At 36.7% G+C, this 21743-nt stretch overlaps 1 protein-coding gene across 4 annotated transcripts in view; it reads right to left on the bottom strand.

The window, feature by feature from the left end:
* Positions 1-21743, bottom strand: part of LOC131694172 (homeobox protein orthopedia) — a 158009-nt gene that overhangs the window by 73758 nt on the left and 62508 nt on the right. The window lies entirely within an intron of this gene.

The following is a 21743-nucleotide window of genomic DNA, read 5'->3' as shown; positions in this document are numbered from 1 at the left end:
CAGGCCAGAGCTTAAAAAATTGATATCCCTGCGTGAACTTGAAAGAAAACGAAATTCAATTCATGCCCTATGAATGAAATTTTTGGTTCGTTTCCCTCGTCATTGCGTTCTCCCGACGCAGCACATTCAGGTATGGACATGTTCGGTTTAAGAAGCAAACTGAATTTCGTTTCTATGCTAGCTCTGAGGGAAATTATTGAGCAAAAGTGCCCCAGATATAGATTACCCAGTTCACTTATGCTTGAAAATGTAGAAGATGCTAACTTCTGCCTTTAAATTGTCCACATAATAACAAATGAATGTTCTGGTTGGTGAATGAATTTATATTTCCTCTGCAGTCAAGCAGTCGATTCTGCATGAAATTTCAGTCGGTTGGAAAGTTAATGAATGCGGGAGGCGTTGAATTTGAATGTCGGTTACGGTAAATGCAAGCAGAAATAGGTAACTGATTTTGAAATTTCGGAACACTGCAACAGGGTGAGGCGTCTATTACTAGAAATACGCGCAATTTTGCAATACAGACGCTTGCATTACCATCAACCTTATTCGCCGGCCCTACAACACATCATGTAAAACTTCATACGAATGACTCTGAATGAAATGTCACACTTGATTACCTGATAGTCATGGTTTTTATAGGATTGTGTACTTTTTAAATATCATCAAATGATATTCCGGTTCGCATATCACATCGCATCAGCAATAGAGCAATGTGTATATGGCTAAGATCCCCCGGGTAGTGCTAAACTCAAAATCCACTGCACAAAGTATATTAATTTTGCTTGTTCAGATAGGAACTGCTAGCAGGGATTTTAATATGCGAGAAAAATGCGTATTGTTTGGTCTGAGTGGAATAACGACTGATGTTTATAGATATCAACTAATTAATGATCTTTGATTAAATTGGGTTTTTAAAGAGTTAGGGACAGACACTTTTGGAAAGAAGGGGTCTGTCAATATTGCACAATGGTAAATGGTGCAATTTTTCAGGAAAGAGTATTTAATTAAGTAAAAGCCAATCAATCGACAATTTTTGACATTTCTTATGCACTTTGTATCGAAATGATTTTTTTTTTCTTTTCATGAAAGTACTTTTAATGAGAAAATAACTATTTACATGAGAAAATCGAAAAAATTACAATTTTGATATTGTTGTACCAGATTCGCACAATATTACTTACAAAACTGTGTATGACAGTATACTGTTGGAAAGGTCTTGAAAAAATAACAACGTAGCTAATTTTGTTGTTTTGAAGGTCCCCAAAAATGTATTTTTGCTATAAATTAAGATTTTGCGTGTATACAACATAATTTTATATCGCATTTGCTATGCTAGTTCATTTTAATATTTCAAAATCACTGTAGCACCGTGTAATCTACAAAAAGTTGACAAAATGAAAATAGTTGGTACATTTTACCATTTTGACTATTGATTTTCAACTGACAATAACTTCTTTCAATGAACTGAATAAAAAAACTTGTATTTTTAGGAAAAAGAACTCCTCTAAATATTAAAAAACCTACTAGGCACATTGACGACCCCTTGTACATTGAAAATGTCCAAAACAATTTATTATCAACTACCATAGACAAATAATAAAAAAAATCTTTCGCAGATTTTTTTTCACGGTTTCTCAAAATAGTACGGATTTTTATACACGGTTTTTCGAAATAACACGGATGTATTTACACTTTTTTTTTGCACTGGACACATCCCCCGTGCAAAAAAAGAATTTGGTGTACAATGAAATCAATTAATCACGAGGTAACTCCAAGTTATGAGACTAAATTTATATCGAATTTCACATTTTGGCTCCAATTTTTCTTTTAAATATTTTTTTTAGTTATTTCACATATGAATTCAACAAGACAAATTACTTGCAGTTTAATAAGACTCGCATGTGCTTCAATTTCAATCGGAACCTGTATTTTAGAGTATATCAGCCACAAGCTCGAGTGTACACTTGAGATGGTGGAGTTTCAATTTTTCCGAACCCGAACCCGAGATCTTTAAAATTGAAAAACCCGAACCCGACCCGAGTCCGAAATTTTAAAATTTTAAAAACCCGAACCCGGCCCGAGCCCGAGAATGAAAATATTGTAAAACCCGTACCCGACAATTTCAAAATTTATAAACTCGAACCCGACCCGAACCAGAAAATTTATTATTTGAGAAACCCGATCTGATCCGGACTTGTTAATATGGAGATTCAACCAAATATCCCTGAGATTTTTTTTATTTTAGACACCCGAGCTGGATACAAGGCTCATAATTATAGAATCGCTCGAACCCAAAGTAGCACCATAGGCGTCTAGTTATATCTGCCAATGGCAAAACGAATTACTGGCGAGAGGAATTGGCATTTATATTTACTATTATTGAACGTCGTAATGTGTTGTAATGTTCCGAGAAACTAATAAATCGTCGATATCTTAACCGGAATGTAGGATAAATCAGGGGTGGGCGTAGCGTAGTTGGTAAATCGATTGTCTTGTACGCAGCGCACCTGGGTTCGAGTCCCGACCCCGCACATAGGGTTAGAAATTTTTCATAGGAAATTTTTCTAAAAGAGGCGAATGACCTTATGGTTAAAGCCTCTATAATCGAAATAAAAAAAAATAGAATAAATCAGCGGCTAACTCATGGGGAAACAAAAAGTTGATGACAGTTTCAAGCAACCTTGCTCATCGTACTTAACCAAAATTTATAATTTTTAATCGAAACTCATTCCTGCGAGTTTTGTATAAATCATTACATGTATTCAATTAAGCTATGTCAACTCGTATTCGACAGTTTACACGACGTCACCCGCGTTACTGGTTGGTACGGTCAAACTTGTGTCGAAGGGTGTCAATCGAGATTCTCTGGCGCGTTCTTGCTGTCACATCATTAGCTAGTACGGTATGTGCGTCAGTAGAGATGCTTCGACACCTCCAATGGAGCACTCGGAACGGTTTCAAATTTTTACAAATGGTTTGAACAGAACACACATTATTTTTACGATCAATTTCTTATGATCGTGGAAATTCATGTATTTTCTTGTAGGAATCCGGATCATGCAACGACCCAGCCCGGGAACAATCTGATAGAAAGTGTATGTTTCAGATATGCACCACTGATTTGATAGTGGCGCTAGTATTCCATTACCATATGAGTGCCATCGTTGATAGATTGTCTGTACGTCCCTTAGATTTGTACTCGCTCGAACCAATATTTTCCGACATATTTTCTTTGACTTGGTTTGTTGATGACTATCATGAAAAATAAATCGCATAGAGATTTTAGACGCGAAACACTGTTTGTTGAATGCTTTATCATAAGTGCTCGTTTAAAAAGTAAAATAGTTCGGTAAGTTTGCGAATATGAAGAGAAGATTTTTTATACATGATTAAAAGTACAATAATTGTGCATCAGAAAATATGACGAATTCTAGCGATGAATGGTGGTAAACTTAAGCATCATCCTTTTGTATCACAAAGTAACGTTAAATACTACAAAAAGAGACTGCGTGTTGTGTATAATCGTAAATAACCCGACCCCGACAGTTTAAGCAGAACAGATTCCAATGGATAAATACATAGATATTTGATATCATGGAATTAAAAAATTAAATAATCTATAACATAGTCAAAATACCACGCATTTGCGCACAGAAAGTAGCGCTTCCTAAGTCTGACACGACGGATTTGGGTACCTGCGCGCTACGCTTCAATGAATAACGTCATCATCGACATCGATTTTGATCGGTCAAGCTCAGTTGCCTGTTGAACGCCAGGCAGAGAGCTTCGCTGCGTGCTTTCTGAAGGTGCGCTGCGCGGTGTCGTACAACAGGCGATTGAGTTTGTCGGATCAAACACCATGCTTTCCCTTGTGCTGTGTTCACTACAAGCCCACATTTTATGTACAATTACGAACGCATTAATTCGAATAAAACACGTACACAAAATCGCTTGTACAGCCGAGCTACATATGTAAACATTGTTACAATAGCGTCGTGGTACTAGCTGTTTCTTTCACTCCCCCCTTCGTCAATAGCGTTGACTAATTTTGCTTAGTACGTATCTTCTATTCGTGTAAGGACACTCACACAGCTGTTTAATTCAAGCGCTTGGGTTCAATGCTTGAGGCAAATGTGAATACGCGGTTGCATGCGTCCATGATAACAATCTGTGCTTCCGTTGCGCACAGATGAAAACTTTCTTAGCAATGAATTTACGCGAATCGATGGAAAGCGCAACGAAGGTTAATTATCTACTTTGATTCTACTAAAACAATATTCTACATGCTTTGATATATGAATAAGACCACCGCATTCGCTACATTTAAATGTCTACTTTAGAAAAGTTACAATAATGACAAAATATAACTAGAAAGCCACACATAAAATGTGACTATATTGCCTAAAATTTGAATTTGCTTCACCGGTCTAATTTTTTTACCTCAAACAATCGAAAAGTTTTTACAATTTTTCAAGGATGAGATTGTCCCATTAAGATTTAAAACATTTCCAGCTATTAGTTCTGTTTTCGGCCACAGTTTTCTGTCTTTTTTCTTCAAGTCTTCTCAAATAATTTTAATCAGATTCGATCACCCACTACAAATAAAATGACCTGATAAGCAAGAAGTTTTGGTTCAATAGGTTTCAGCGTGATAAAAAAACACATTTTTTGCTACTTTTTTAGAATTTTGCGTGAAGAAAATTTATCAAAACTTTTATACATTATAGTGTGTCATTTCAATAGCATGCTGTTATTTTTCTATTCAAAAATATCGACAAACGACTCGGTGACGAAGCTTTTTGTAGAACGCATCTGAAAAAAAACATGATTTGCGGTGTTACCTGCCATTCTTAAACTATTTAACCGTTTTCTTTCAAACTTTGCATACACATTCTATGTTAAAAATACCTAACTCCTACGTTGAGTTTTTGAGATAAATTTTAATTTAAGGGGGTGTTCACTCATAAAAACGCGGAATTTTTCGTGAAAAATAGTAATTTGCAGTTTTGTAGTAGTTTTGAAATGGCAGGTAACACCGCAAATCATGTTTTCCCGGGAAACACTTTTCGGCATTTTGTAGGTAGGAAAATAACTTTTTGGGAAGCCACATGGGGGATCAATTATTAGGAAATAGATTTACAACGGGGACATTTACAGCAGCGATATTCACAGTAGCGACATTCACAAAGGGGATTTAGTAGTAGAGAGCAGGGAGAGAATGAACACAAACTTGCACCATTATGGCGAACCGAAGATCTCTTGGCTGGTTTTATTAGAGACCGAATTTCCAGGCACTTTTTTGGCTTTTCAATAGTTTTATATATCGTTACGACATTTCATTAGCAAGGAACTGGAAGGTGTGAAATTTTTTTCAATATTAAGAGCCATAATACTCAAGGAAGAGCAAGGAGTTGAAGGAAGAAAGTTTAGAAAAGCGTGGAATAGGGTCATAGGAGCAAGCTTAAAGTTTCCCGCCAATTTAATTTTTTGTTTTCTACACGCAGGACTCATGATATTTTGGCATTAAATGCGAATCACCTGAGTCTTCGGCAAGTACGGACAAGCATAAAATCACGTAATGACTTATGCTGTCGGAACCTTCCAGTCCTTTGGTAATTAAAGATTCAGACTCATAGTAGAAATCCCTTAGCTGAAATCTGGCACCACTATACTCATCTCAAGACCAGACAACATGTTCGATGTTGTGATGCGTCACCACAAGCCTAATATGCCGGAAATGCCCATAAAACATGTAGTGATTTGGCAAGGGCATCACCTGGAATAAATAAAAAAAAACCCATATCTATCGCCGTGAAGCAGGGTTTCGTCGACTATTTTGGGATAATAGAATGTAGCCACCTACCTAAGTCTCTACTGCTCCCCGAGACTTGCCATCTTTCGAGTATCCTTTGACGAGAAAAATGAATGCAAAATTCGCTGAAGTTAATTGGTTCATTCTAATGCGCTCATCTTAGATAGATTTTGTGCCTTCTCATTATCTGGAATGGAGCAATTGGAAGGATGATATTGTTTTTCAGATGAAACACTCAAAAGCTCCCGTGTTTTTCCCAAAAAAAATACATGAAGTGGTTTCCCCGCGTCATCGAACGGAGAACCTCTATAGAATATAGACTATCTGTAACGATGAAGTAATGATCTATGGACAGGTTGTCAACAATCCCAAGGACTTCCAAGAACTCAGAGGCCCTCGTCAGTGATGGCTCCGTACAGCCTGGAAAGTGTGTGTCAAAAAGACAGTTGAATCCTACAAATTCGTCAGACGAGTATTCACCAGTTCTAATTGAACTGACATGAGTCTTTCGATTTCACAGCAGAGCAGAGAGTAACATCTAACACCTCTTCTCTGACAGTTCTTACAAATGTTGGACGGTTTCCTTCATTAAGAATATGCAGATTTGTACTACTTAAGTATTCCATTAATTCGGTGCCTCTATAATTGATATTTGAGCTGCACCAAATTATGTGGTGGGCATTTGCATCACTGCCGATTATGAGGGGAAACCCCTTTCTGCCAGAGTATGATATAACCCTGTTGAAATCATCAGAAGGTGATGGTTCATTATGCAGCAAATATGCCGAACAATATACGTATTTCTTGTTTATGTTGTCAACAGTCATATTTACTGTGAAAGCACAAATGTCGCGAGTTTTGAGGTCGGATTTAAAACATGCGTCGATAGCAATATACGCAAGTATACATGCACGAGGCATTTCCTGTGGATTAGTCATGTTATTTTTGTTGAAATCTACGAAGACTGGGTTAAGTAGGTTTCCAACATAAAAGTTTCCTTTATGGAAATACGGTTCTTGAACCAAAGCTATGGAAGCTCTGCCTTTCTGCCCAAGGTGAAAAAGATTCATAGTTGCTGTTCGTTTATGCTGAAGATAAATTTGTCCTATATTATGTTGAAGATTTAATACCATACTCGATTACAGCACTACACATTTCATCATCAGCAGTTGCTGTACAGCAACTTGAAGACACCAAACGCATTGGCTTATAACCGCCTATAGCGAACCCCGAAATGGGTATTAGGGACTGGACCATAATTTGAATCCCACAATTTGCGAAGAAACAAACGTCCACTGTGTCAGAGATTCGCGTAACACAGCAAGGGTAAAAACCACGACACTCCGTGCGCGACTGGCATATTTTAGTCCTGTCAGTCCTCGACTCGAAGAAACATCTTGACTTGAGGACTCCTGCTTTCAGTCGTCTCTTACGACATGGGAACAGAAGTCCAGTGGATCAATTCTTGGTTGAGATACTTCAGCCCGCCGGATGCCACACGACCTCTAGGTTGGTTTTGTCTGGAGGAAGATAATAGACTGTTATCAACCTCTAAGCGGATCACAGCCAACTACGAGTACGAATCAATGCCACTACTGCTGAAACCCCATAGTAGAAGTAGACGCTATATATATATATATATATATATATATATATATATATATATATATATATATATATATATATATATATATATATATATATATATATATATATATATATATATATATATATATATATATATATATATATATATATATATATATATATATATATATATATATATATATATATATATATATATATATATTTGGCAGTGGTGGCATCACCTCGCACACAGTTAAACCTTGTAAAACTTGCACCCGTTTACATGCTATGTGCAGTCTGCCGTACACTCCCCGCCGTGCGAACCGAAATACTGCATGTACACGAATGATGGTACCATCCGGAATATGTAGCCATAATGTTGTTCGTTTAATATTCGAACGACGAATGATTAAGGTTCAAGAAACTTTGGGTAAGCGTCCATAAGAATTGAACATTTGGTAGTATGCGTAGGAAAAATGTGTTCAACTTTGCCACCGATTTATCCATACAAAACCATTCTAAAGCTGTAAAAGAAGCATACCAATCGAAGTATTAGAATCATCACGATTCAAATAATGCAAAAGCGTTGCTGGAAAACCAATCGAGCTAGCTGAATGGTGCTTTTGAAAAAGTGGCTGTGATTTTTATAACATTACCACACTCTGCTGGGACACGCAACACAACCGCGTAATGAAAAAAACAACAGCCTTTTTTTTTTTCAAAAGCACCATTCCGCTCGGTGAATTGGTTTTCCAATAACTACTTTGCAATTTGAATCATGATAATTTAATAAATCGATTGATATTCTTATTTTAAAGTTTAATAATGGTTTTATATGGATAAACCGGTGGTAACCCTGTACGCAATTTTGCCTGCGCATATTACCAAGCGTTTGATTCTTATACATGCTCATAAAAGGTACATGAGCCTTAAAACGAACATGTGGCACCTCTATTTGTAAACTTCCCGTATTTGATTGAGTCACTTATATGAGAGTGTGTCTGTGTGCATCTGCGAACGTTGCAGAAAATCCATAGCGTCTACCGCTTATTGTATCGACTAGACAATACAGTCTACGTGTTGCTCGTTTGACAAATGAGCAGCGACTGATACAAAACGAGCACGCTTGACCTGTAAAAATAACTTTCCCGTATGTGATAAAACGTTTAGATGCTCCTTTTTGACGGCTTTGCCTGAAATAGGCTTGCAGATTTCGCATTTTTCCCGTCGTTTTCGAAGGATTTTCTAAAAATCTGTATTTGCTTTATTTATAGTAGTCATACATTTTGCGAAATTAAGTACAAACAACGTGCACATGATCAGATAGCCGGCAACAATAAAACTATCGAGAAATTACGTTCGACTCGAGTTCGATTGTTTTGATTCCATAATGCAAACACTTCTCGACAATCTAGTACTTCTTAGAGTGAACTCGAACGAAAATTGCTTTTGAGCTCGGATCGGAATTCATAATGCGAAACAAGGTCGATTCGATGGAATGCCGGATGCCACCCCTGATTTCAAAGCGACAAAAACTAATATAATTTGACTGTAAGCCTTCACTATAAAATTTAATCAATTGCAATAAATTATACATAATGATCAAGAATATTCATGACAGTGCGTGAAATTCTGATTAAATAATTAAACTTAAACAAACATCAACGAAGCGCTTTCGAAACCCGCGACACAACTTTAAACAACTTCAACTATTACAATTCGCCAACAGCACACGATTTATAGGTCAGAGTGAAATATAAAGTCCTCGCTTTGTCCTACAGTATATACCCAACATATAATGCGGCATGTGGTAAAACAGAGAGCATACCTTTAATTCATGCTGGAGCGCCATTAATCTGCCCAACCGGAGGCGAGCGCTGTACTGTGCTCTGCATGGGACGGAACCGGGAGGACAACCAGACCAGGTCAGGTTAGACCAACAGTCACCAGGCAAAATTCCCAAATCCCCGGAATGTCAATTTATATGCGGAAATAATGCCTTCTGTAATCCATGGGTCGGTTTCTTAAATCCGTTTGCATGAATAAATTGCCACCGAAAGCCTGAAAAATGGCGTGATAAATGTTTGCTGTGAAAGTTGAACGTTTTTGCGGATGAAACTGATCAGCTCACGAAGACGCAACTAGTTTGACCCGCGCCATGGTCATCCGATATTTTGGGGAACTTGCTTAACTCAGGTGCCTGTAGTTTGGGTCGATTATTGAAACGCATGAGTGATTCTTGGGTCAATGCCATCGAATAAAAGATGTAAAGCGATTCCCCGATTTTTTTTTGGACGAGACCCTCTCCGTTGCCTTGTTCGACCTTCACGTTCACAACAATGTTGTATATCAACAATGTATAGATATAGGATATTTGATACCAGAAAGGTGGATAAAAGGTTTGAGGTCAAAACTGGTTAACAGAACAATCTACTCCTAACAGTTTTGTTATTCAGCTGGCTGTGAAAAATTCGTCGGTAATCGAATCGCGCCCACACGAAGGTATATGTTTTCTGTGGTCAACGATACATGATATAAATATGTACTGGAGCTTGCTGCAAAAAAAAAGATGGGTCGCGTTGTTCTGATTATTAAACACATTCGCGGTTATGTGGTGCCAGGATTCCAAACAAATAACAAGACTGTCCACACATAGAAATGACACTTAATTTATTTCCAATCTATTTTCCGTCCACAACGGATCGGAACCCTTTTTTCCCCGAACAAAACTGCATCACCACGGGGATGTAATTCCAGCCATCAGATCCAGATTATCTCGGCTGATTGTTCCGTTTACAAAACAATTTGACTTCATATTCACTTTATTAGTTTCCTGATGTTTTCTCCCCTAAGGCAAATAGAATCGAGTGAAATTTTGTAGATTTGCGGAATGTTTCGTAAAATTTCTATTCCCCATTTCCAGTGTGGTGGTGCGGTACAAATCGTTGGCGCGTGCCAGGCATTTTTTGATCCGCCCTATCCAAGCACGCCGACGCCCGGACAGAACTTGACACGTGGCGAAATTTAATAAGAAAGTAAATAAAATCCAGCATCCGATGGACCTGTTGCTGAATGTTTGATGGGTCTAGGTGTAAATTGGGTTGACAGGCTATGAAGGGCTGTGTAGTAGTACAAAGATTTTTATTACCTTGACGTGTATCGTGAGACGATGTTTAAATTCAGAAGGAGTTAGAATCCGTCGCTATTGTCGGATAATGCACTAGTGGATTAATATTTTAGATTTGAAGACCTCTTGTAAATCCGTAAATTCCGTTAAAAACAGTATACAGCGAGGGGGTAATTCGGACCCCCTCGATCGCTCAGAAAATCGTAAAACTTTCTCACTGTCGTACATATTCGTGGAACCACTATTCTAAAACATTAATTTTGATATTTTTGCTGTTTTTAGAAAGACATTTTTAAACATTAATTTTTGGTGTTTATAGAAAAGAGATACAAATAAAAGTGAAAAAATTACAACTACGTGTTTTGGCAAACTTGAGGCTCCTATTTTATGGAATGATCTTTGTTTGGAAGAAAACACAGATATTTTCGAGACGCTCACCACTTTGGTGCGAAATGAGCGTACGGGGCTATTCAGACCCCCTATTCCATCAACCACCGTTCAGCGGCTTGCGGCTACGCAAACGATTGCAAACGCCACAGCAAAGAAAATATATGGGGGGTCAATCGACAGCTATGACTAGCCAGATTAAGTTTTTGCTACCCAATTTAATTTTTTGCTTCTATGAGAGTTGCTACAATAAATATTTCATAGGTAAACACAATTCCATTGCAAAAAAATTACAAAATAGACGGTCTAAATTGCTCCGTAGGGAGGTCCGAATTACCCCTACATTCCAAAAGGATGGAAAAACATAGAGTTCTGCAAATCGTCGCATAGCGCTGCCATGGAGTGGTTCGAATGAGCTTTTATGGCACCGAAATGTCGCTGAGGTTTCAAGCTAATAATTAGGAACTGTTACCGATAAATTCTTTCACATCTATCCACCTAAAAGGGCGATTTGCTTAGGCGGCTCCGAATAGCTTCGGGTTCCCCTATTATTTAGTTCATTTTCTACGTATTACCGAGTACGTTGTAATAAACAAGTGTACAAGACGTCTTTTGAATCCCATACTCATGAAAGCCTACCTCAAAAGAAAATCCGTGTAACAAGGGAAAAAATTACAAACATCCGTTATTTCTATTTCTACAGCGAGGATGAGACATTAGTTAACCTCAAGGCGATATGTGCGCTTAGAATCAACATTATATCGATTGATTTCAAGGGTTATAAAATTTGGCAAAGTGGAATGTTCATTGGAAGGGAATATGTGGCTATTTCATAAGTTGGACGTCGACTCTATCCAGTTTCATCATATCAGAAATGTTGTACTGCTAAAAATCAAGAAGCTTCAAGCACGGTTGTCACGGTAAAGATGGACACGTCTATCGATACCAGGACACATGCTAGTGAACTCGGGTGATTCGTAGTTATACTGCCTAAGCTCGACCCTTATTAGCAGAAGACAAAAATTAAGCCCGTACGATATTAAGCCTGTTCTAATGACCCTGCCACTTCTAGTTTTCTGATCTGTTTACTTCACATCCTTGTTCTCACTTGAGTACTATGGCTCTAATTTTCGTAACTTTCCTTACCATGTAATCTCTAGCTAATTGAATGTCGTTAAAATGTAAAAAAGCTTCAAGCAAATATAAACGGAACAGACGTAACGTATACATCTCCATCAAGGTGGCTGGCATACGCTGATAACAACAATTCTAAATGTTCAACCGAACTTATAATACACGGTGGATTGGTGTACTAAACCCTTTATGAGGCAGTGGCAACTATATTTCCACCTTTTCGTTTCGTTCAAAACGTAGGAATATGAAGTGAGAAGTGTTCCAATCTTATGAAATCTACTTGTTAGGAGTCTGTCAACTCTTCTTATTACTTTTTATTAAGATACAGTGAAAAGTGTCAGGTTAGTAAAGAGTTTTTTGATAAAAAAACGATTTTAATCCACCTAACAGTGTGATGAGACATTTCTTATAACTCTTATCACTCTTCGGATATTATATCGTTTGAGAACATTTAGAACTTGATGCTTCGCGATGTTTTTGATAACACATACTACATGGGATAGTGGCAGGACTCAGAGAATCGCTCAAATTAGCATAGGACAACATCAGTGCTAGAAATCTCAAACCAAATCAATGGGAAAGCGAAAAAATGGCCCATAAAATAGACATACCAACGAATTATTGTTAATGCTCTGGTAATAAAATATCTATATTGTGATGGGAAAACTGAATTTTCCTAAAGGGGTTATATATTGCACTGAGCCAAAAAAATCGAAATTTTTTTTGAATCGATTTGAAGTTTATACTTTACTCAAATTTCCAACGCGACTGAGAACTAAGAAATCAACGCTTTTTCTTGAAAGGGCGATACTAGCAGTGATACCATTCAAAGAAAATCAACAGTGAATATTTCCAGACTTGGTTTTATTTCCTATTTAAGAACTATTGTGTTTTTTTACATCCTAGATTACATGATTCAGTGATCGAAACCCAAAACTTCATAAAGTATTTAAAATTATTAAATTAAAATTTGTTTTTGCTATTGAAATTGACAAAATGATAGTATCGCTCCTTTGGCGAATGTTTACTTTTTCGGTCCCACCTATCAGCATTGAAGTATCGCCCTTACGTTTTCTTACAATAACTACCGTTCTACACGACCGATTTCGTCCGTGTTTTTTTAATAGAGATCATTGTTACTATTTACAGCTGGTATCAGCTTGATAAGCCTAAAAAAAATACGAAAATAACAGTTTCGCCTCTAAACTGCTAGCAAAAAAAGTATCGCCCTGTTTGTTTGCATGGAGCGTGGAAGGCGAAACTTTAAATAAACAAACAAAAATACAGTTTCGTCCGTTGTATTTTTTGCTGTAGTTTAAGAAAGCAATATCGTAGAATCCAAATTTTTAGGTTAATTTGTTGCGTTTCAAAGCCCTCATTCGCATGTATGAAAAAGCCTTATGTTTATATTTGTAAGTATCGCCCTATTCACAAAAAAGGGTTGAAATGAAATCGCAGCTTCTGATATCACACTATCATGCGTGCATAGTTCCAAATTTTACTTCGACATCGACTTTTTCTAAAGGTGACTTCCCAGTAGTATCCTAGATTTGAATTATTATCGCTAATCCTAATGCCAAAGAACATATAAAAAACCTCTTGAAAACTAACCGTTTGGGAAAATCATCATCATTACTGAAATTTTCATTTTCACGAATCTTTTCGATAACATTCCGTTACATGCGTTAATTCACTGGGTGCACAGTGCTCTGAAAATCTAGCGAAATCGTCTTAGGGCACCAGCGGGTCTAATTCAGAGCTATCTGCGCGGCGAGTTAAATCTGTAAAGAATACTAAAAATTAATTTCTATTCCATAATTTTCAGTTCAGCAACTCGAGAGATCGTGCTCACCGCAAGCCATGAAAAATAGACTACGTTGTGAAGCGATGGTCACTATTTATTAAAAAATCACGGTTAAATAATAAATAAAACTATTAAAAAATTTCAAATAGTTTATAATTTTCACAAACTTATTAGGAAAAATTGTTTAATAAGCTTTCGTAATATTGTGTAGGAAAAAAGCTGAAAATTTCAGTATTTTCTCTATCTGCAACATATAAACCCTTAAGTATACCAATTAATTGGTATACGAATTGGAATAGGTTCGCCAAATTTTGGAAGAATTCTATAGAATAACCCCTTGAAAACTACCTAAAAATTGTTGTAGTTCGATGCAATAAAAAAATCTCCAAAAATGAAATGTACCTATTAATGTGAAACACAGCGAATAATACATACAATAAAGACCCATTTTTATCAGTCTCATGGCGTATTTTAGGCTGACAAAATGGGGACATTGACTAAATCGGGCAATTTTTTTCTTTATAATAAACTGAAGCTGTTAAAATATTCTTCTCGTCCCTTGATAAAGTCTGATAACTATTTCTGATAGCCCTTACCACTACGCCTGCATAGAAGGAAACTGAAGCGAGAGCGACTCGAGGTCCGATGACTTTTGAAGGATTCCCCGCGGGTCCGAAGAATACCATCCGCCAATCCGGTACTCGACGACTTACTAGACTGAGGCGCAAATTTGATACGCTGATCTCCCTCCCCCCCCCCCCCCCCCCGCCGTTCGAGCGAAAGTTGCAAGTTTTGCTCTTCTTTCCCTGTCTCTCCCCTGTCCTTGATACAACTGCTGCTACACTGATGCGGAAATAAGCCACCCTTTGAATATCTTGACCAAGCATAAGTTTTAGTTAAAAAATTCAAATTAGTATTCTGTATTCCTAGTTTTAAGATAGCTATAATTTTTACTCTTTATTGAAACTCTTGTCCTCCATCTTGTAAATAGAATTGAATCCCTAGTTTTAAGATTTCTGTGAAATTTCTCATAAATATTTGTTCCCCCTTTTGTGTACTAAACTATATTGTTAGTTTTAAGATAACCGTAAAATATTTCGTAAAATACTATTACTCCCCCTCTTGTATATCAAAGTGAATCCCTTGTTTTAAATTTTTTCATAAAAAAATCTTTTGGCCCTCTTTTGTATATTGAATCTTATTTCTAGTCTTAAGGTAGCTGTAAACTTTCTTTTCCTTTGTAAAAAAAAAATATTTCAACATTGTAACCTCCTAGTTTTAAGATATCCAAAATGTAAAAACAAAAGCATTTGGCACCGCCAAGCTAACGCATTTGTGCCTATCAAATAAACGAAATGAATAAAAAAAAAAAAAAAACTATTTCTGATTATGATGAACTTTTTATTTTTGCATACTTCCATCTTCATGATAAGGAAAACATGCTCAAGAAAGGATTTACTCGAATTCAGTCTTGTTCGTCTGCTAGAGCCCATCATTCATTTTTGGCTGTTAAAATCGGGGTTTCAATGTGTTATAATAGATATTCAGCATTCGAAGAAGTTTCTTGTGAAAGAGTGTAGAACGACTTTGTTTCTACTTACTTGAAATCAGCGGCGTAGCCAGAAATTCGGTTTGATGAAAATCGATCATACTGTCCAAACGGCATAATTCCGAAACCGTAATTTTTGAAGTTTTAAAATTATTCCGAATTAATTTTTCAGGAAATAGTAACAGAGTTCGTGTCTTTAGCGAATTTGTTGAGACTTTATTGTAGTCATGAATATTAACCTGAGAAATTCACCATAAATACTTCTTGGACGATATACCATCAACATTATTTTATCAAATGATGCCCTGTTTAACGTTTGTAAAACTCATCGAAGATACTAAACCGCCGAAATTCGCGGTTTCAAAATGATGCTATCTTGACCTTAAATTACTGTTTTTAAACATTTGACCTATACATATAATTGGTCATACAACAAAAATCAAATGCTCATCAAAATCGATCAGAACCTGCTAGAGTCGAATGGAAATCGTCATTTTTCATAAATTTCTCTCTACATTCGGAAGTGTTATCCTCGTTATTAATCATATTACGTTTTCGTCTCAACTGGACGCATTCCCAAAATAAAAACCTGTTTTAATCCACCTAGTGGTGCAATTGTGCTTTTCTCATTTGTCCAGACTACGATTCCATGGCTGGTTACGTTCAATACAATGGTGGATATGAATATTACATGTTCAGTACGATTTGCACATACATACAATGAATCGACAGCCACGATCTTGAGATACTATGTGATACTGAAACATTGCTTGAAACCAGCGGCGGATCATGGAGAAAGATCCGGGAGGTCCAGGTACTGCCGAAATTTTTCAACTTGTTAAGTAATTTTAAACTAGTTTTAATTTTAAAGTAGCAACCCCTCACTGCATACTCCCTCCGGGCCGGTATGATTGACGATTTTTGGAGTGATTGCATAACCTTTCTATATGAGAAAGGCAAAAATGTATCAAAGTCCAAAGAAGTCAATTTTTGTCAAACATCTCAATGTTTCATGCATTTTAAAGTCATTTGGCATCAAAAATACAAATTTGATTTTGAAAATTTTTCATTTCAGTTTATATGGGAATTTGCTGTGTGATTGCACTCTTCAACTCGTAGCTCCGGAACCGGAAGTCCAATCAATAAAAAAATTCAATAGCAGCCGATGGGAAGGTTGTACCTTTCATTTGAGACTAACTTTGTGCTAATCGGTCCAGCCATCTCTGAGAAACAGAGGTCACATTTTTTTACACATACACACATACATACACACAAACATTTTCCGATCTCGACGAACTCAGTCGATTGGCATATGACACTCGGCCATCCGGGTCGGGATTAGATTGACGAATTTTAGAGTGAATGAGAAAGGCAAAAACATTTTTAGCAAATGTTGAAAGTTATGCATTTTTTTGGTGAGCAATTCTATGTTTCATAGACATTAAATCAATTTTAACTTCGCTTCCTATTAAATAAAGACCCTTATTACAGTATATTTCTACAAAAAACGAGCTCAATTTGAAAATAAATCTGAGAATTATGATTGATTACAGAACTCTGTAATTTTCTATTGGAATGTTTTCAGGCAGGAATTTGATATTGATGCTATTAGATAACTATGAGATCAAGATCAATAGATCAGTTACATGTCAGGACCCCATTCCGACAATTTATCAAAAGTCCTCATGATGTTTACAACAACAGGTTATCAATCCAGGGATCAGATAATTGTTATTGTAAAATTTAATTAAATCAGTCTGCATCAATAAATTTTCAACTTCAATCCAATATTTTTTTTTGGGTGTAGTGTGGGGGGGGGGGGGGGTTGTATGGTGTTAAACCCCAAAACCTTCTCTTGGCTACGCCGTTGCTTGGAGTTATTTATTTCGCTTTAATTTTCCGATATGTTTCAGATCGATCCGATGGTTATAAGTTAGAAAATGATGATGATGTTGTTTATTATAGAGGATTTAACCCTAAGGGTCATTCTCCTCAAAGTTAGAAAAATTGCAGTCAGAAGGTTTGCACAAATGAACATTTTTGTACTGATAAGTTATCAAGTTCCTTCCAGACAACTTGGAAGTGTTCGGTGATTATCTCTAGCGGTTGTAGATAGTAAAATGAAATACAAAATTCGTTTTATCGAAATAATGTTTAGCTTATTTCAATGGATTATTACTATATTGAAAAATAAATAGGCGACAAAGAGTAACCCACAAACAACAAGCCATAACTTTTAAAGTATTCAAAATAGGTATTTGAAGTCTTCAGTAAAGTTATTCGCAAAAGTAAGAGCTACAAATTTGCTGAAGGCATTATTTCGATATAATCACTTCCAAGAAAATTTTTGAAAATATCTCACTCATAGGGGGATTAATCAGCAAAAGCACAATACCGAAAGAAAGGGCATATTACCTCCATTAAATTCTCCGAAGATACTATTGACCTAAAATAAGCCGTTTTGGCGTTAATAATAGATTACATGTTTTTGGTCATATTTCTGGCAATGGAAAATGATAAAAATCTTTCGTCCGCGTTTAATGTTAAATATCTCTTTTGATAATAGTCCGATTTCAACAATCTATAGCTTGTTCGAAAGGTAATCGTTAAAGCTGTCTAAAAACATATAAATTGTTAATCTATGTTGTCAATTTCGGGAGATAATTTAAAAAAACTGCGAAAAACGCCATTTTTACACATTCAAGCATTCATATCTTGGAAACTAAACATCAGAATCAAAAACAAATTAATAGCGTTCATACTGTTTTTTAGTTCTTTCATTTAAAGTTGGTTTGGATAAGATCGGTTCAGCCATTGCTGAGAAACACGAATGAGAATTTGTCCGTTACATACACACACACACACACACACACACACACACACAGACATTGTCCCAAATCGTCGAGCTGAGTCGATTGGTATATAAGACTCGGCCCTCCCGGCCTCGGAAAAAATCTTGAAAGTTTGAGCGAATTCTATACATTTCTTTTATAAGAAATGTAAAAATACGGCGATTTTCTTTTAGAGAATAAAATTAGCTCGATTTTGAAAAAAAACTCTAGACCCTATAAGTTGGTGATGCACATTTGTAAAAAACAACTATTTTTAACAGTTATGTGTCCAACAAAAAAACACCTTTAACAGGCCAACGAGGGTACCCGGGTACCCACAAATTGACATGCTCATAACTATGGCTTCCTTTAACCGATTTGGACACTTTTAGATATTTTGGATTCAGGAACTCGTTCACTTTTTGATTCTGTACTATAGAATTGGAATAATGGAACTGGTGCTTGGTAATCCGGATTTTCCGGAGTAATGTTCCAGTACTAGGATATGATTTGCAAATTTTAATAATGTACTAGCAATATGAGTATCAAAACTCTTCAAGTTGTCTCGGAAGTCTGTTTTTTATTGTTACGGGACCCTATGGCAATTTGAAAAATGGAATTGGAATGGAATGGCCACTCACGGCCCCACGGGAACCTGCTCCGGAATGTCCTCAAACAACGTCACGCAACTATGAGGGTCAGATTAGCACATGTCACTTCAGTCAGGTTATTGCTACTTTATGCAAATGTTATTAAGCGAAACGCAATATCTTGTATTTCTAACCTTCAAATGCCCTGTTTTCTTTCCAATTGCCATTACAATATGTCTCCTTTTGAAATTCTTGCAATCAAACACAATATGATTTGATGCTGCATCATTTTAATTACTAGTAACTCTACCTTTGAGTGGCCGGGAATTTAATTTTTTTTGGGAATTCTACGCATGACAGGGTACCTTTGCCATGACATTTTTGGGTCAACTCAGATCATCTTGCGTGTATAAAGCCACCTGGTGGCGGAACCATGGTTTTTCTTCACATATTTTGGCTCAAATTTGATAGAGCCTTAGAGTGGTATGAAAAACCATATTACTATACTGCCTATGGTCGCATATTTGTCCCATTTTCTATGGGATTTCCTATCTTTGTAGGACTGAATTGCGATCATAGGCAGTATACAACTACTTACACCTGTGCAACGATAGAGGCCCCTAATTCAACAGTACCCAGGAGGCCCAAGTGATCTTAAGGCGGCCCTGGACACAGAGAGAGTTTGAATGAATTATATTGCCGTTTAGAGAATGTTTTTATAGTACCTTTTTAATATTAAACGACTTTCCATTAGAACATTAAGTTCCGTGAAGGTCAAAAAGGGTCGAAAATTAAAAAGTCCGCCATTTTGTTTTTTTTTTGCTCGGTGGAAATGTTTCATTGTAGTACCGACCAAAGCCAATTCGATACAGAATATGAAACTGCTTTGCTTTTTGCTTTCAGATTATTCGTTTCCAAGAAATGATTTCACTCACCACCAAATTAAACGAGGGTGAGCAGCTGTTTTCAGAGCCGCCATAATAAAAAAAATGATTTTAGGTAGTTTATATGTACTTTCATTTGTAATAAGTTTAATTTTGAAATATTTTTGGACCAATAAATGGAATTAAAATAAAACGTTTTTGGAGGAACCTGGCCTTAATTGAGCGTCAGTATACCAGATTCACAAATTCCAGCCATTTAAAAATATGTGGTTTAAATTTTTGCGTCATTTAGATAGCAAGCTGATACCGGTTTACATGAGAATTTGATGTGTGGTCGCACTCTTCAACCCGTTACTCCGGAACCAGAGCTCAGATCTAAAGAAAATTCAATAGCAACCCCCAGCGCTGATTCTCCCTCTATTTGAATAGAATTTTGTTGAAATTGGAAAGAAAAGTGAGTGAGATAATTTTACACATACACACATACACGCGCACATACAGACATTTTCCGATATCGACGAACTGAGTTGAATGCTATAAGGTACTCGATTCTCCGATGCTTTTCGTTGCGTTGCGTTGTGACGATGATTTTGGCGGATTGCACACTGACTTCATCATGTTCGACTGCTGATTAACTAATAAGAGTTGCTTAGGAAGTGATAAGTAGGAATTCATACCATTCCGACCAATATTAAAACCTCAAAGGCATGATAGCCATCATTGCCGGCCGCCATCGCTCACGGGGAAGGATAAAGAATAAGTGTTGATGCTCTACCTACTTAACGGATTCATCTGACTCTTCCATAGGTGCCGCGGAGTTGGTAGTTTGGAAGGGTATAAGGTTTAGGATTCGCTCCAAGCTAGCGATTTGACCCGTAAAGCATAGTTTATTAGGTAGTTGTTTAGTTAGTCTTGGAGTACAGGATTACTCGAAAAAGAAGAGATCTTGTTTAGTTTTTGGTTCTTTTTAAACTCTGGGTAGCCGGCTACCGAGAGTATCCTATGTTTTCTAATCAAAAGCAATTTGAACTCCACACAGCCGACCGTGAGAGTATTGCCTAGATAAGCTAATCTTATCTGCGTAATGGGATCACTATTTATTGCAACAATATTTAGACAGATTTTGCTATTTCTTCTCTAAGATATATGTATTAGGTAGAAAACTACCGAGTGATGACAAGTTATCCAGATGTTATAAATCAAGGAAAGTATTTACAATTTTACATATCGGATATTAAATACATGTATACGAACGATAATAAAGACCGCTGAAGAGAAATACAAAAGATTATTAACCTGATATACGGGCTAGTTTGCTATAACGGAACTTGAAATTAAATAAAAAACAGAAGCGGCGAATTTTTCAGTACGTCCCGCGATCATCGATACTAGATCTATTAAGGTCTTGTTGGGGTTGATTTCCGATCAGCTATTCATTTTGCGATAGTGTTTTCTTGATTAGATCAGTTCGCACCCTCTAATTCTGCTACTATCGTCAGAAGGCTGTTAGCACCCAGTCGTCGCCGGTCTTAGGACAAAATGTTATCAATTGACATAGACTCGCGTGGAGGCATGAGATAGGAGACTTGCGAGAACTGAAGAGATTAGAAAAATGAAGAATCGACATGCTCCGTCCTGAATCTGAACTCAGCTATAAGTTTCTACAGCTGAATTTAAACGTCAAGTGGAACATGGCATCCCCTTGCCATTCTAATCTCTTTAGTGAAAATAATGGTATTTCACTGTTTGTTGACCAGAGATCCGGTTCTCCGGGTCTTTTCAGTCAAAAAGTAAAAATTGCAAGCCTTTCTATATAAGGAAAGCAAAAAAGGTTCAAGGAATTTTATGTGAGATCGCACTCTGCAACTCTGAAACCATAACTCCGATCAAACTAAATTTACGAAAAGTTAGTAGGGATACTTAACCTTTCATTTGAGACACGTTTGTAAAAACCTATTCAGCCATTTTGGAGAAATAAATATGTATTTAATTCACTTATTTAGTCAAGGTAATACCGGTTTACGTGGGAATTTGATGT

Source organism: Topomyia yanbarensis, chromosome 3 (genome assembly GCF_030247195.1).
Source record: "Topomyia yanbarensis strain Yona2022 chromosome 3, ASM3024719v1, whole genome shotgun sequence".
In the NCBI taxonomy this organism is placed as follows: domain Eukaryota; kingdom Metazoa; phylum Arthropoda; class Insecta; order Diptera; family Culicidae; genus Topomyia; species Topomyia yanbarensis.
This window is presented reverse-complemented; position numbering and strand designations above follow the sequence as displayed.